The sequence below is a fragment of the Lissotriton vulgaris genome, chromosome 1_2 (genome assembly GCF_964263255.1).
Source record: "Lissotriton vulgaris chromosome 1_2, aLisVul1.2, whole genome shotgun sequence".
NCBI lineage: Eukaryota > Metazoa > Chordata > Amphibia > Caudata > Salamandridae > Lissotriton > Lissotriton vulgaris.
In genome coordinates, this window is record NC_141686.1 from 365,123,536 (window position 1) to 365,138,355 (window position 14,820).

Below are 14,820 nucleotides of genomic sequence, written 5' to 3' on the forward strand. Positions count from 1 at the left end.
CGTTCTTCTTTTTTCCGCGCCAGCTAGCGCAGATCCGGAAGAAGCTCTACCCCCAGTCAATTTTTGACTGAACTTTTTGGTCTTTTGATCACTCTTTTTTGTCGAGTCTTCGACTCTATCGGTGCCAGGGATGCCCGGGTTCAAGCCTTGCTCGAAGTGCGATTGACTCATGTCGGTCACGGACCCCCATTGCCGATGCCTGAAGTGCTTAGGCCTCGACCATGACGATCGAACCTGCTCCGACTGCCGGGCCCTGATGTCGAAGGCTAGGCGGGAGCGGTCCCGCAAGCGGCTCGAGCTGAGGCAGTCGGCCCGCGCCGCTCCAGGTCCCGGTCCAGGTCCCACGGGAGGTCGAGGGACAGGTTGCGAGGTCAGAGTCATCGAAGCTCCGGGAGTGGACACCGATCGTCTGGTTCCAAGTCCTCAGGTAAGAGGCATGAGAGGTCGGAGTGACGTCATCGATCCTCCGACTCACCCCGACGCTCGCACGATGCGGCCGGGGGCTCGGGCGACACCGCCCACGCGGCTCCGCGGGAGTCGCTAGCGTCGCCGCCTGCCCCACACCTTCGGGTCCCTGGGCACGGCGCGACGCCGGAGGAGGTCGAGAGGTACCTCATGGCCATGACGGCCCTCCCTCCTCAGTCGGTTCCGTGGCGCCTTTTGGCCCAACGGTTCCATCTGGAGGTCCTAACGGGTCGGGCGCTTCGGCCCGACGCCGTCGGGTGCTTCGGCCCCGGCGCCACCGGCGACTTCGGTCTCGGCGTCGCAGGACCTCGCCGGATCCGGCTCCAGATCCGGGACGTCGCCGGTCGACCTTACGACCTCACCGGCGCCGTCCCCACGGGTGTCGCCCCCGGCACCCACTGTGGTTGCCGCCCTCAATGTTTCCTGCATGCGACTCAGGCACCGGAAGGGCGCCGCTGGGCGCAGATTCCGTCGGCCTTTGGGGATTTTTATCTCCACGAGGAGGCCCTGTCTGCTAATCCTGGTTTACAGGACACAGGTGACCTAGATTGCCAGTCTCAACAGGACTGGACATACGAGCTTGGGGAGGCCAGTGGTCTTGACACTTCGCCAGACACTGAATTTAGCTCTCCTCCGACTGTGGCTTCGGAGGCGGGCTCTACATATAGTGTAGTGTTGACGAAGGCAGCTAAGGCCTTAAACCTTAAGCTCGCCGTTGCGGCCGTGAGGACTAACCTCCTCACAGAGGTCCTCAAACCGCAATCAAGCTCCAGTGAGCCCCTGCTGCCGTTCAATGAGGCCTTGTGTGACATTCTTGTGGGCACTTGGTCCAAGCCCGCCACAGGTCCGCCTGTGGATAGAAACGTGGCCAGACGCTACCGCCCGGCCCCGGGTGACCCATGCTTTTTGTCCACCCACACCACCCCCGAGAGTCTGGTCATCCAGGCCTCAAACTCCCAGACCCAGAATGTCCAACACCGCGCTGGCGGACGTGGAAACCTCCGTGGTGGCGGTCGGGAACCACGGCGAGGCCAGTCCACACCTCCCTTAGCAGCACCTGCCTCAAAACCTTCCTAGTCCGAGTTTTCAGGCCCATGTGACGCCTGTGGGAGGCAGGGTTCGCCATCACCTCTCCCACTGGCGCACAGTCACTTCGGACAGGTGGGTGCTGCAGATTGTCCGAAGGGGCTACTCCCTCCCCGTCGAGGCATCTCTCCATCCATGCCACCGCAATGCCACCGCGTGTCGGGGGATCACTTGCAACTTCTGCAAGAGGAAGTCACGGCCCTCTTGGCCAAGAGGGCCATTGAGCGCGTTCCTGGGCCAGAAGTAGGGTGTGGATGTTACTCCCACTACTTTCTGGTGACCAAAAAGGGCAAAGGGGGCCTACGCCCGAACTTGGACCTGCGGAACGTCAACGGCTTCCTCCGGAAGGAGAAGTTCAAGATGCTGACTTTGGCTCAGGTCCTGGCTGCCCTGGACCCGGAAGACTGAATGGTAGCGTTGGACCTACAGGACGCTTATTTCCACATCCCCGTCCTGCCGGCCCACCGGCGTTACCTGCGGTTCACGGTAGGCCAAGAGCCCTTTCAGTTTACCGTGCTCCCCTTCGGCCTTACCAGCGCCCCACGGGTGTTCACGAAGGTGATGGCGGTGGTCGCAGCTCATCTGCGCAGGCAGGGTGTATCAGTCTTCCCCTACCTCGACAACTGGTTGTTGAAGGCGGGCTCGCCCCAGGTAGTCGTCACCCACCTCCAGACTACGGCCGACCTCCTGCACTTGCTGGGGTTCTCCATCAATGTGCCAAAGTCACACCTGTGCCCCTCTCAGAAGCTCCTCTTCATCGGAGCGGTTCTCGACTCGGCGCAGTTTCGGGTTTACCCACCGGATCAGCAGGTTCGGGATATTCAGGCTCTGGTTCCCATCTTCCAGCCGTTATCCCGAGTCTCGGTCAGGTTGACGCTGCGGCTTCTGGGGCTGATGGCCTCCTGCATCCATCTGGTGCATCACACCAGGTGGCGGATGCGGGCTCTGCAGCGGGACCTGAAGTTTCAGTGGGCCCAGCATCAGGGCAACCTGTCCAATCATGTCTTGATCTCGGAGGGCACTGCGAAACAACTGCAGTGGTGGCTCACGGACCACGACTGGGTCAGTGGCAGATCCCTCTCCCTACCCCACCCGGAGCACGTAGTTGTGACGGACGTGTCCCTCCAGGGCTGGGGAGGCCATATGGGAGAGGCGGAGATCAGAGGCCTCTGGTCTCCAGCGGAGTCCCGGCACCATATCAACATGTTGGAGCTGCGGGCGATTCGTCTAGCACTGAAGGCATTCCTCCCCTCTGTTCAGGGGAGTGTAGTGCAAGTGTTCACCGCCATGTGGTACTGCAACAAACAAGGCGGGGTGGGGTCGTGGACCCTATGCCAGGAGGCTCTGCGCCTATGGCAATGGCTGGAACATCAGGGTGTGACCCTGGTGGTTCAACACCTGGCAGGCTCTCTGAATGCCAGGGCGGACGAACTCAGCCGTCGGTGCATGATGGATCACGAATGGCGTCTGAACTCGAACGTGGCGCCAGGTCTCTTTCAGCAATGGGGAGAGCCTTGGTTAGATCTATTCGCCACAGAAGAGAACGCGCAATGTCATCAGTTCTGCGCGTTGGAATTTCCAAGGCGGCACTCGCTCGGAGACGCTTTTCGTCGCGAGTGGAGTTGCGGTCTATTGTACGCCTTTCCGCCTATACCACTTCTGCCCAGAGTGCTAAAGAAGATCAGGCGCGACCGGGCCCAGGTTATCCTTGTGGCTCCGGACTGGGCACGAAGATACTGGTATCCCGAGGTACTCAGCATGTCAGTGGATCCCCCGATTCGTCTGCCTCTTCGGGAGGACCTTCTGTCACAGCAGCGGGGGACGGTGCTGCACCCAAATCTGTCCAGTCTCCACCTACAAGCTTGGAGATTGAGCGGCGACTGTTGAGGCCATTTGACTTGCCTCCTGAAGTCTGTGATATCATTCTGGCAGCCAGGCGTCCCTCCACAAAGTCGGTATACGCCTGCAGGTGGAACAGATTTGTGGCATGGTGCACAGCAAAGGCTGTGGATCCTCTCTCTGCACCCCTTTCGGAAGTGCTGCTCTTTCTTCTATCCCTTGCCCAGCAGGGCTCTGCTCTGGGCACTCTTAAAGGGTACCTTTCTGCTCTTTCCGCCTTCTTACGGCTACCTGATCAGCCTTCTTTATTCAAGTCCCCCATTGTAAATAGATTTCTGAAGGGCATCACACACATGTTCCCTCCTGTTCCCTTTGTGATGCCCCAGTGGGACTTGAATCTTGTTCTCACTTATCTGATGTGTGCTCCCTTTGAGCCGCTCCATAACTGTCCTCTCCATCTTCTCACATTGAAGACTGCTTTCCTGGTCGCCATCACCTCTGCCAGGAGGGTGAGTGAGCTCCAGGCTCTTTCTTCTACTCCACCTTTCCTATCCGTTCATCCTGACAAGGTGGTGTTGCGTACACGACCTTCCTTTCTGCCCAAGGTTGTCACGGCCTTCCACATCGGGCAGTCCATTACTTTGCCCACCTTCTTTCCGATTCCGCATCCCTCGAAAGAGGAAGAGAGGCTCCATCGGCTGGATCCAAAACGCGTGCTCTCCTATTACCTAGATCGCACACGCCAATTCCGGGTGGATGACCAAGTCTTTGTTGGTTACATGGGCGCGAAGAAGGGTAAGGCGGTACACAAGAGGACCATTTCGCGGTGGATCATCTTGTGTATCCAGGCATGTTACTCCATGGCGAAAAAGGAGCCCCCTGCTGGATTGCGGGCTCATTCCACTCGAGCCACGGCGACAACTGCCCTGGGCCGAGGAGTCCCTTTACAGGACATTTGCCAGGCAGCGACGTGGGCCTCGCTGCACACGTTCGCAAGACACTACTGCCTGGACAGTCAAGTCCGGAGGGATGGCTTCTTTGGCCGTTCCGTCCTCCAGGACTTTCTGGTGTAGTATTGTATTGGTTCGCAGACCCACCACCGGGGTTGGTATTGCTGGGGTATCTATTCTAAGGTAAGGAATCTATCACTAACGTGTCTCTTTCAGATGCACAAGTTACTACTTGTGTAACGATATATCTGTAGGAGACATTAGTTAGTGATAGATTCCTTACCGACCCACCCATCCTCCCCGTTCTGCGAACCGATATCTAGGGTTAAGGTCATCCCCTTTCAGGGCCCTAGTTTCATGGCACCAGTGTTGGTTCTATCATGGCTCTGCGTTTCTGGCGCGGAAAAGCTGTGTATCAGAACTGACGTCAGCGCGCATGGGCGGCGTCTAAGTACTCCGACAATGGCATTCCGGCGCTCACAACGCCGACGACGGACGCGGAGCCGCAGACGACTCCTTCCGACGCGCAGGGGTATTGCTACGCAAAAAATTTCCGGATCCAGTCTGACGCCTGGGGATATTCTAAGGTAAGGAATCTATCACTAACTAATGTCTCTTACAGATATATCGTTACACAAGTAGTAACTTGTGCTTATTGCACTACCTGGCCCCCATGTGAAGGCAGTGACTGCTTTTCTGGACGCAACCAAAGCATTTGACTCACTGGAGTGGAAGTATCTTTTCACTCTGTTGCCTCGGTTAGGGTTCAGCCTTGCATTTGTAAAGCAGATACAGGTAATTTACTGCAACCCGATGGCAGGCGTAAAGGTGAATGGGTGAATGTCTGGCTCGTTTGATATCACGAGAGGGACACATCAGGGGTGCCCACTCTCGCCACTATTATTTGCGATCGCCACTGAGCCACTGGCTGCCAGACTCCGCCAACATCACACCCAACGAAGCATAGGGTTTACGTCTCAGGGCTTACTAATTTCTATGTACGCTGATGATACGACGATATATCTCGTGAACCCAAGTGAAAACCTTGATGTAATTATGAGAGAACTGGTGCGATTTGGAGGCTTAACGGGAATACGGATAAACTGGCAGAAGTTGGTAATGTTAACACTCACTGACGGCACTACCCCCTGTGAGACGGAATTATCCATTCAATGGGCGGAAGGCACTACAAGGTATCTCGGCATATGAATAAGTAGGTCCATACAGGAGATATGGTTGGCTAACTATGGGAAGGTGATGGACTGGATTGAAAGAAGAGTCCGGTGTTGGAAGGGGCTCCTACTGTCATTAACGGGCCGCATAGCTATAACAAAAACGATAATACTCCCCAAACTCCTATACCTCTTTGTAAACATTCCGATGCCGCTAAATGTACACTTTTTTAAAAGGCTGCATACCAATAACATCGAGCTAATCTGGGCGGGTAGACTACTCAGGGTATCATGGAACTTGTTGACATTGCCATTTGCTCAGGGGGGTCTGGCGGCCTCGGAATTTGAGCTTTATGCATGTAGAGCATAGGCACAATACCTCCATTTTTGGCAACGTCCTACCCCATACCAACCACATGTAGCGATAGAACTTGACAGAGTTGCTCCTACGGAACGGCGGTATACCAGCCATACAAGAGGCCTCATGATGAAATGAACACGGTAGAAGTAACAAGATGGGCCTGGAGAAACATAGCTAAAAGGGCAGGTTATAGCGAACTGTGCGCACCATCAATGCCGCTGGGAGACAACCCACTATTGGCACCGCTAACTGACCGAGCCACCGCACTAAGAGCAAAGACACATAACTTGACGAAGGGGGGGGTGCTTTATTCAGACAATGCATTTCTTGAGCTACAACAGGTGTGCAAACAGCAGACACCATCGGCATCAGACATGCTGCTTTATTATCAACTAAGGGCGGCAAGTAGAGCCATTTATGAAGGCTTTCCGCAGGCGCCCCCCACTCTGGCAGAACTAGAAGACGTACTATCAAATGCATCTCCTCACAAATTGATAACTCGTATATATAGTACCACCCAGAATTCGTCCCCTATCACTACGAGTATATCTAAAGGGCAGTGGTAGGCTGACACGGAGACCACATAACTGAAAAACAGTGGCAATTTTGTTGCTCGCAACTAGAACATTAATCACCAAATTACAGGTTACGACTTATACACTTCAAGTTTTTAAACAGGATATACAGAACACCGATACAGCTACACCGAATGGGTTTACAGGCTTCCACGAGATGCTGGAGATGTGGGGTGCAGGAGGCTACGTTCCTCCATCTAGCCTGGATGTGCGTGCCGATTGCGAATTATTGGGAGGAGGTTGGCAGGCACATTGAAGACATAACTGAGACACAATTACACCTCACCCCATTGATTGCATTGTTGGGCTTTGTAGCGGAAACACCAAAAAGCTTGCGGTGTTGCTGTTGCTGGCAAAATGCAGGTGGCTATGCACTGGAAGAAGCACCGGCTCCCCACGATAGCAGGATGGCTAAATGCAGCCATGTACTGTAGAGATCAGGTGACGAATTATTGGGAACTAACACCAGTAAAATCTAGACTGGTAGATGTATGGGAGCTGTTTGCAAGGTGGTTGCAATCCAGGAACGCAGACCTACAGAACGCTATTTAAAAACAAAGTACACAAATTGGGGGGGGTGGGGCGGGGGGGGGGTGGCAGGGTGATCACGGGGGGAATGGCCAAACTGACCCAGTTAACTGTGAGGGCAGAGGACTATACACTGACATATACAGGAAGTTTACAGTGCAAGTATGGAGATTGACAGGTGGGCAGGTAGCATCAGTAGGAAATTTGAAATATCAGGAGGACAGGGTAAGGGAGGTTACTATGGGGTTGTTGAGATCATAAGTTAGTTACAGTGGAAGTGACTCAGAGAAACTATTACATTGCATGTTATGTAGATCCTCAAATGTTAGGAGGGCTGAACCTCCGCTGAGCCTCAGGGATGTCAGCAAAACGGCTGTGTCCGACGAGTTTGAAGATGCTTTAAAATGCTGCCGGCCCCAATGGTTGTAGGCACCAAGCTGTGTTCACTGTACTACCGTGAAAATAAATATTTAGAACAAAAAAAAAAGGAAGCTTGGCAGTCTTTTCATGTTTGTTTCCATTTAAGTTGTTTAGTAAACATGACCATACATTGTCATTTTGACTGGTACTTGTGTGGTTTTCATCATCTTGGTTCCATTTCCGTCTACCTCCAACCTCAATGTTTATTATTAGTTTATCCGGCAGTCCCGGGTTACACTGAACAGCATATGCATTCCTAAAACCACCGCTACCATTTCATACAGCCAAGAAACAAAATATTGGAGCATTGTGGACTGCCTGCATTGAAACGTTTGATGATTTCATTGATGCACTGGAAGAAGTAGATAACAAGAAGATAATCAAATACCTCAAGATCCTTGCAGGTGAAGGAGTGAAGCAACTGATAAAGAAAATATTACAAGCGAACGAGGCTTCGTACCATCAAATCAAAGAGGGGCTCAATATAAAATTCAATCCAATGCCACATTTTTTATTATGAGCAATATATTTTCAGGTAAGAAAAACAGAACGTTGGTGAAACATTTGGTGAATTAGTAGAAACTTGATATTCAATTCCATTCAAATACTTTATTGCGGTCATTAGACCATAAAAACGCAAGGGTAATAAAAATGATAATACATACAAGCATCCACCAGGGCCTAAACTCAAGGCCCCAGGGTCCTATATTACTATTGCAAGTTATCCCGCACCCCAATAAATAAGCACGGTACATAACAACACATACGTAGTGCCGTTTTTTTGTTTGAATTCTTTTTATTAACCATAGGAATCAATCACTACGCAGTATACATAGTACAATGGCTTTGCTTATCTGAATCAAGGTGTTCTGACGTTTAGAAATACCCAATGTAGTTATTGGTGATACATGTAATATCTACAACGGTTCATCTTGAGCTGGCACCAGCGGCGGGGTACAGAGATCCCCCTATATTCATTCCAGCCCTCCCAGATTCTGGACCACTTCCTGGGACATCCCCTGGGCATATACATACATAGACATATTTCTCACAAAACATGTATCATTCCATTTCCTTTTTCCAATCACAGTCGGTGTCCGCGCTGCCCCCAACTTCTGGGCTATGTTACGTTTAGAGATCATAAGCCCCAATGTAACCCAGGTGACACGATTGTTGTTCAGATCTGTCGGTTCCCACACGTTCAGGAGACATCTCCAGGGGGAGTATCTGATTTAACACTTCTCTCTGAGTCTCATGTATTGACTTCCAGTACCTCTGGACGTACGGGCAGTCCCATAGTATATGAAGGAACCTACCTTCGCCTCCACAACCCCTTCTGCATTTACCATCAGCTGCCCTACCCATGAGCACCAGCCCAGGTCCCGTGATATTGATGCGGTGCAATATTTTAAGTTGTACTAGCCTCAACTTTGCTGCGATGGCTTCCTCTCGTGGCGAAGACAGTGCCGTCACCCAGTCCTCATCATCTAGAATGATGCCGTCCCCTTCCCATTTCTCTCGCAAATTCACAAGCTTTTTGTATGTGAGCAAGATTGCCTTTGTCGGTAAGTATCCATCAAGGAGCCTATCTTCGAGGGGTGCCGCGTCAGGAGGGGCATCTCCCCTCTGAAGACAGGAGTACAGGGCATGGCGAACTTGCATGTACCTAAAATGTTCTGTGGAGGCAAACTCATACTCTCGTTGTAACGTGGAAAATGATTTGACCTCCCCTTTCACACATAGGTCGCCTACTTTCGAGATGCCTATGAGGTCCCATTTGTCAAAGCCTTTAGTGGACCATAGGTTCCCCCGTCTTTGGAAGTCCCACAGTGGTGTTGCAAGGGTTACTTTATTGTCCCATCCCATGCTCCTGGAGGCTTCTCTCCACACCAGTACTAATAGTCTGCCCGGTTAGAAGGTGCCCCCCGGTCTTTGAATAAAACGCCTGGTTATAGTTCCTTCCCGGTAGTATCCAGCGATCCATTGAATAGTCCGGGTCACCGGCTTGCCTATATGTGCCATAGTTGATAGCTACCAGATGGGAAGCCCAATAGTACTTTATGAGATCAGGGAGAGCGATCCCTCCGTCGTATCAGGTGAGGTTGAGGTTGGATAGCGCAATGCGCGGTTTCCCATTCCATAGCAGACGGTGTTGTAGGGTTTGGATCTCCTTAAAATAGCTGGGGGGAACCAAATCTAGCGAGTTTTGTAGGATATATAGGAATCAGGGCGGGGACATCATTTTGAACAGGGAGGCTCTACCTTGCAGTGAGAGTGGGAGTTGCAACCAGCACTCAGAGTCTCTTTTAAGTCGCAGCAGAGGTGGGAGCAGATTCCTCGTGAATCTTTCCGCAGGGTTGGTGGTGATATAGATGCTAAGGTATTTGAAGCCTTTAGTGGTGATTTGTATTGGGCAGCCCCTGGGTAAGCCTGTGAGGGGTCCCTTGAGGACATATAGAACTGACTTGAGCCAGTTTATGGTGTACCCTGAGTATCTGCCAAAGGTGGCAAAGATGTCAAGTACTGCCGTGAGCGAGACCTTCGGGGAAGTTAGGAACAGCAGCATGTCCTCCGCATAGAGTGAGATGCGGTCCTCCCAGGATGCTGCCCATCTGAATCCGCGGATAATCGGATCCCCCCGTATCCAAGATGCCAGGGGCTCCAGGGCTAAGGCGAACAGGAGGGGGAGAGCGGGCAACCCTGCCTCGTGCCTCTGCCTAGTTTAAACACGTCAGATTTTTTATTGTTTATCACTATCTGGGCTAGTGGTTTTGTGTAAAGGAGTCGTACCCACTGGATGAATTGGGGTCCAAACCCCATTTTCTCTAGCACTGCAAATAGGTATTTCCATTCAAGCATGTCGAACGCCATAGAGGCGTCCAGCGAGACCAGGACCGCCCCTTCTTGGATTGTAGTCACCCGCCCCATTGCACCGTGTACACTGCGCAAATTCAGCGCCATGTTGCGCTGAGGCATGAAGCCCGATTGATCTGGGTGTACGAGGTTATTGATGACCTTAATTAACCTATTAGGAAGGAGTTTTGCTAGGATCTTTGGTTCGGCGTTTAATAGGGAGATCGGCCTATAGGAGGAGCAATCTGTCCGGCTTTTACCTTCTTTGTGGATCATCACCAGAGTGGCTAGTCTTTGGTCCCTTGGCCGTTCCCCTATTTCCCTACTCTCCTTGAACATAGTGCAGAGGTGGGGAACAACAATATCTGTCCCAAGTTTATAGAGTTCTATGGGTAGCCCGTTGGGCCCCAACGCTTTCCCTGAGTTGAGACTTCTGATTGCTGACGCTACCTCATCTGGTGTGAGTGCCCACTCCAGATACTCAAGCTCTGACTCCAAGAGTTTAGGAAGTGTTACATCTCGTAGAAGGGCAATAGAGTTTGGCATTAAGTATGGGTTGTGGGAAGCATATATCTCCTAGAAGTGTAGGGCAAATGTGTTTGCTATGTCTTGAAGGTCTGTAATTATGTGTTCGTCTTTATCTATTAGCTCTGAAACCAGTCTATTTGCCAGTTTTTGTTTGTCGAGCCAAGCAAGTAGTTTCCCGGCTTTGTATACGTAGATTCTGCCCAACATGTTTCTCCCCAGATCTTTGGCCCTATCAGTTACCAGGGCCCTGTAGCTATCCTGTTTTAATTGAAAGGTGTGTAAGGTGTCTGGGTTAGGTCGATCCGCCTGTTCTTCCTCTAGTCTGCAGATTTCCGTCTCTAGTGCTTCCACCTCCTTGACCCTTTCCTTCCTCACCCGGCTATTTGGGAGAGGGCCTGAGCCCTGACCACAGTCTTAAACGCCTTCCACAGTGTCTGGTATGAACTTACCGATCCCTCATTCTCAAGTAGTGCTTGATGGAGGCATGGACCGCTTTATGAACCACTGGGTTACGGAGCTGCCAGGGGTTGATGGGTGCTACTCTACCCACTCTCTGTTGGCCCACCACCAGTTGCATCCACAACAGGGAATGGTCAGATATGCCTCTCGCCTTGTGTTTGATCTGTTTGACATATTTTATCTGGTCAGGGGGGACCAACATGTAGTTCAATCTGGATTGTGAGTTGTGGGCACCTGAATGAAAAGTGTACTGGGTGGTGCTTGGGTGAAGTAAGCGCCATGCATCCTGTAGCCCCAGCGCCCCCAAAAAGTTAGGCAACCAGCTGTTAGATGGGCGAAGTCTTCTAGACGGTGTCTGTCTTGTGTGCCATCTACCAATGCGTTCAGGTCCCCTCCCACTATCAACAGTCCCTCCGGGATCGTCATCAACATAGATCCTAGGTCATTGAATTCTAGTTCCTGGAGGGCTGGTGGTAAGTAGACCGACATGAGTACTTTCCCCTCCCATTGGCCCGTGATGCCCGCGTATCTCCCCCCGTGTCCACTCGTGTCAATTTGATCGTGAGGGGAAAGGAGTTTCTCAATAGTATGCCCCTGCCTTTCGATCCTGAGGTGAAGCCCGCGTGTGCTGCCAGGTTATACCCCCACATATTGAGGGCCTTGTAGGAATTACCCACCAAGTGTGTCTCCTGTAGGAGTACTACGTCAGGGGCGTGCCCTCTGATGTGTTGTAGCACCACCGTTCTCTTTAATTTGTCCCCTAAGCCGTTAACATTCCACTCATCATTCTGAACCCTTTATCCTATTGCGCCATTCCTGACATTCACGTATCACCTACGTGTTTAAGTCGCTGGATTGCGGTGCCTGGATGATTCCTTAAAAACAAATAACTAAACATGAACCCCGCCCAACTGCCCCCTCCCTGCTCCCCGGCACCCAAGGCTCCTAACTGCCCGTGTTACCAACTATGCAGAGTGCCTGTCGCCCTTTAACCTAGACTAACTGAAGAAAATCGGGGGTACACTCTCTTTCATCTCCCCCCCCTCCCATGGTGATTATGAAATGGATACCCCATACCATTCGGTTACATTTGTTCTCCTGTTTGTCCCGTTCCACATATGGAGTACAACTGGGAGACACCCGGGACGGAACCCAATGATCCCAAAGTCAATCAGCAGAGCCTCTGTCCCTCCTAATCACGTTGGGAACCCTGTTCTGCCGGATCCTTCCATCCATCCAGCCAATCAGCAGCGTCCTCCGGAGTTTCAAAAACCTAGCCTGTCCCTGGCCTCCACTCGAAGCTGCGCCGGGAACAACATGGCGTACTTTAGGCCTCTGTCTCTCAGACGCTTCTTGATCTCAAGAATGATCTACGCTGTCTTTGTACCAAGTCTGGAAAGAAGCTGACCTCTGAATTTTCAAGCCGTATTGGAGATGCCACCCTGGCCGTTTGCAAAATTAGGTCTCTGTCTCTATAGTTCAGGAGTCTGGCCAGTATGGGGCGGGGGGGACGTAGTGCGATATTAATAAAATATACAGTTAATACACAATAATAGATCTGATACATCTCAGAATAATAAAACATTAAAAAGCACTCTTTAAAATCACATATAAAAATTACTTTAAGAAAGATACAGGGAGCCCGATTAAAAATAGAAAAAGAGAGTCTTGTCAGCTTAATCCTGTGCACTAATTTTCGGAAGTAACTTGCGCATACACCACATAGCTAGTAGGAACCGTGACATCGCAAATACAATTGGGGATAGAGTTTTGTATTTCACCAATCTAAAAGCCTCTACATAGTGTTTGGTCCCGAGGTTTCTACATATTTGGATCTGGATTTTCTTTAGCCATGGCAGAAAAAGAATACATATATCAATCAAAAAAGGGGAGAAGGAATGCTTGTGATCCCACCAAGTTCCTTAGCTTCAAGTATTTTTAATCAAAAAAGGGGGGGAGGGAGGATCACTTGTCCTGTATAACCTGGGTACAGTTCTAACTGGGATGACCCTTGGTAAAAGACCCTCATACACGTGTAGCAATGGTGGTATGGGCGGTATATGTTGGTTCTCCGCCTTCGTTTACACGTCTGTGCAGAATCATGGGGTCAGTTGGTATTAGGGATGGGCGTAAAATCCGTTCCGCTCGCGGATTTTGCGGATTTTCGGTAAATCCGCAATCCGCGAGATTCGCGGATTTCCCGCAAAATCCGCAAATCCGCGCGCTGCAGATTTTTTGCTTGTGTTCGCACTGCTCGCGGCCCGCGGCGCGGGCAGCAACAATCTCGCACTCGCGAAATTACAAAAAAAAATAAAAATGGCGGAGGAGTGAAGGAAGGAAGTGGCCCAGTCTCCAACTTCCTGTTCCTGTCCAGCAAGTTCCTCCCGTTGGGGAGGGGTGAAGGAAGTGCCCCAGTCTCCAACTTCCTGTTCCTGTTTCCTTTCCTGGCCATTTTGGATTCGATCTTGACTGGGAAGGATTACTTTTTGTGGATGCTGCTGGATATTTGGATTTGAGGCCTTTTGGATTCAAAATTTGATTTCACAAGTAAGTTGATAAGTTGATGTTGTTTGTGGTGATTTTTGTGTGTGTTTTTCGACTTTTGGGGTGGTGTTGGGGGCTGGCTATGTTGGTGGTGGGCCATTTGTATTACTTTTGGATTCGAAATTTGATTTCACAAATAAGTTGATAAGTTGATTTTCTTTGTGGTGATTTTTGTGTGTGTTTTCCGACTTTTGGGGTGGTTTTGGTGATTTAGCGGGTATTTTGCCGTGTTCGCGTCGTGAAGCAACAATCTCGCACTCGCTAAATTGCAAAAAGTGCAATTCTGCACCAGAAAACCACCAGCAGGCAGCATAAACCTTCTGAAACTTGATGGATGGCATTGGATTGTGGTGATTTGTGTTGTCTTTTTTGACTTTTTGGAGTAGGGGTTGGGGGCTGGCTATGTTGGGTGGGGCCATTTTGAGGCATGGTCCTCCTGGCCATGTGGATGGGGGTCAAGCGGCCATTTTGAAGGCAGGCAGTGAGCTTTGTGCCATAGGCCTGCACCCATTTTTCCTTGCTTTCACCCATTGTGCCCAGGTTGAGTCAGTGGTACATGAAACTACAAGCCTCTCTGTGGGCTCTCTTGGATCAATGTTAAATTCCTGTTTCCCAAAAATGTAGCAATTCTTATTTTTGATATTTCCATATTGTGGTGTGCACGTGTGTATTCGAAATTTGATTTCACAAGTAAGTTGATAAGTTGATTTTCTTTGTGGTGATTTTTGTGTGTGTTTTCCGACTTTTGCGGTTGTTTTGGTGATTTAGCGGGTGTTTTGCCGCGTTCGCGTCGTGAAGCAACAATCTCGCACTCGCTAAATTGCAAAAAGTGCAATTCTGCACCAGAAAACCACCAGCAGGCAGCATAAACCTTCTGAAACTTGATGGATGGCATTGGATTGTGGTGATTTGTGTTGTCTTTTTTGACTTTTTGGAGTAGGGGTTGGGGGCTGGCTATGTTGGGTGGGGCCATTTTGAGGCATGGTCCTCCTGGCCATGTGGATGGGGGTCAAGCGGCCATTTTGAAGGCAGGCAGTGAG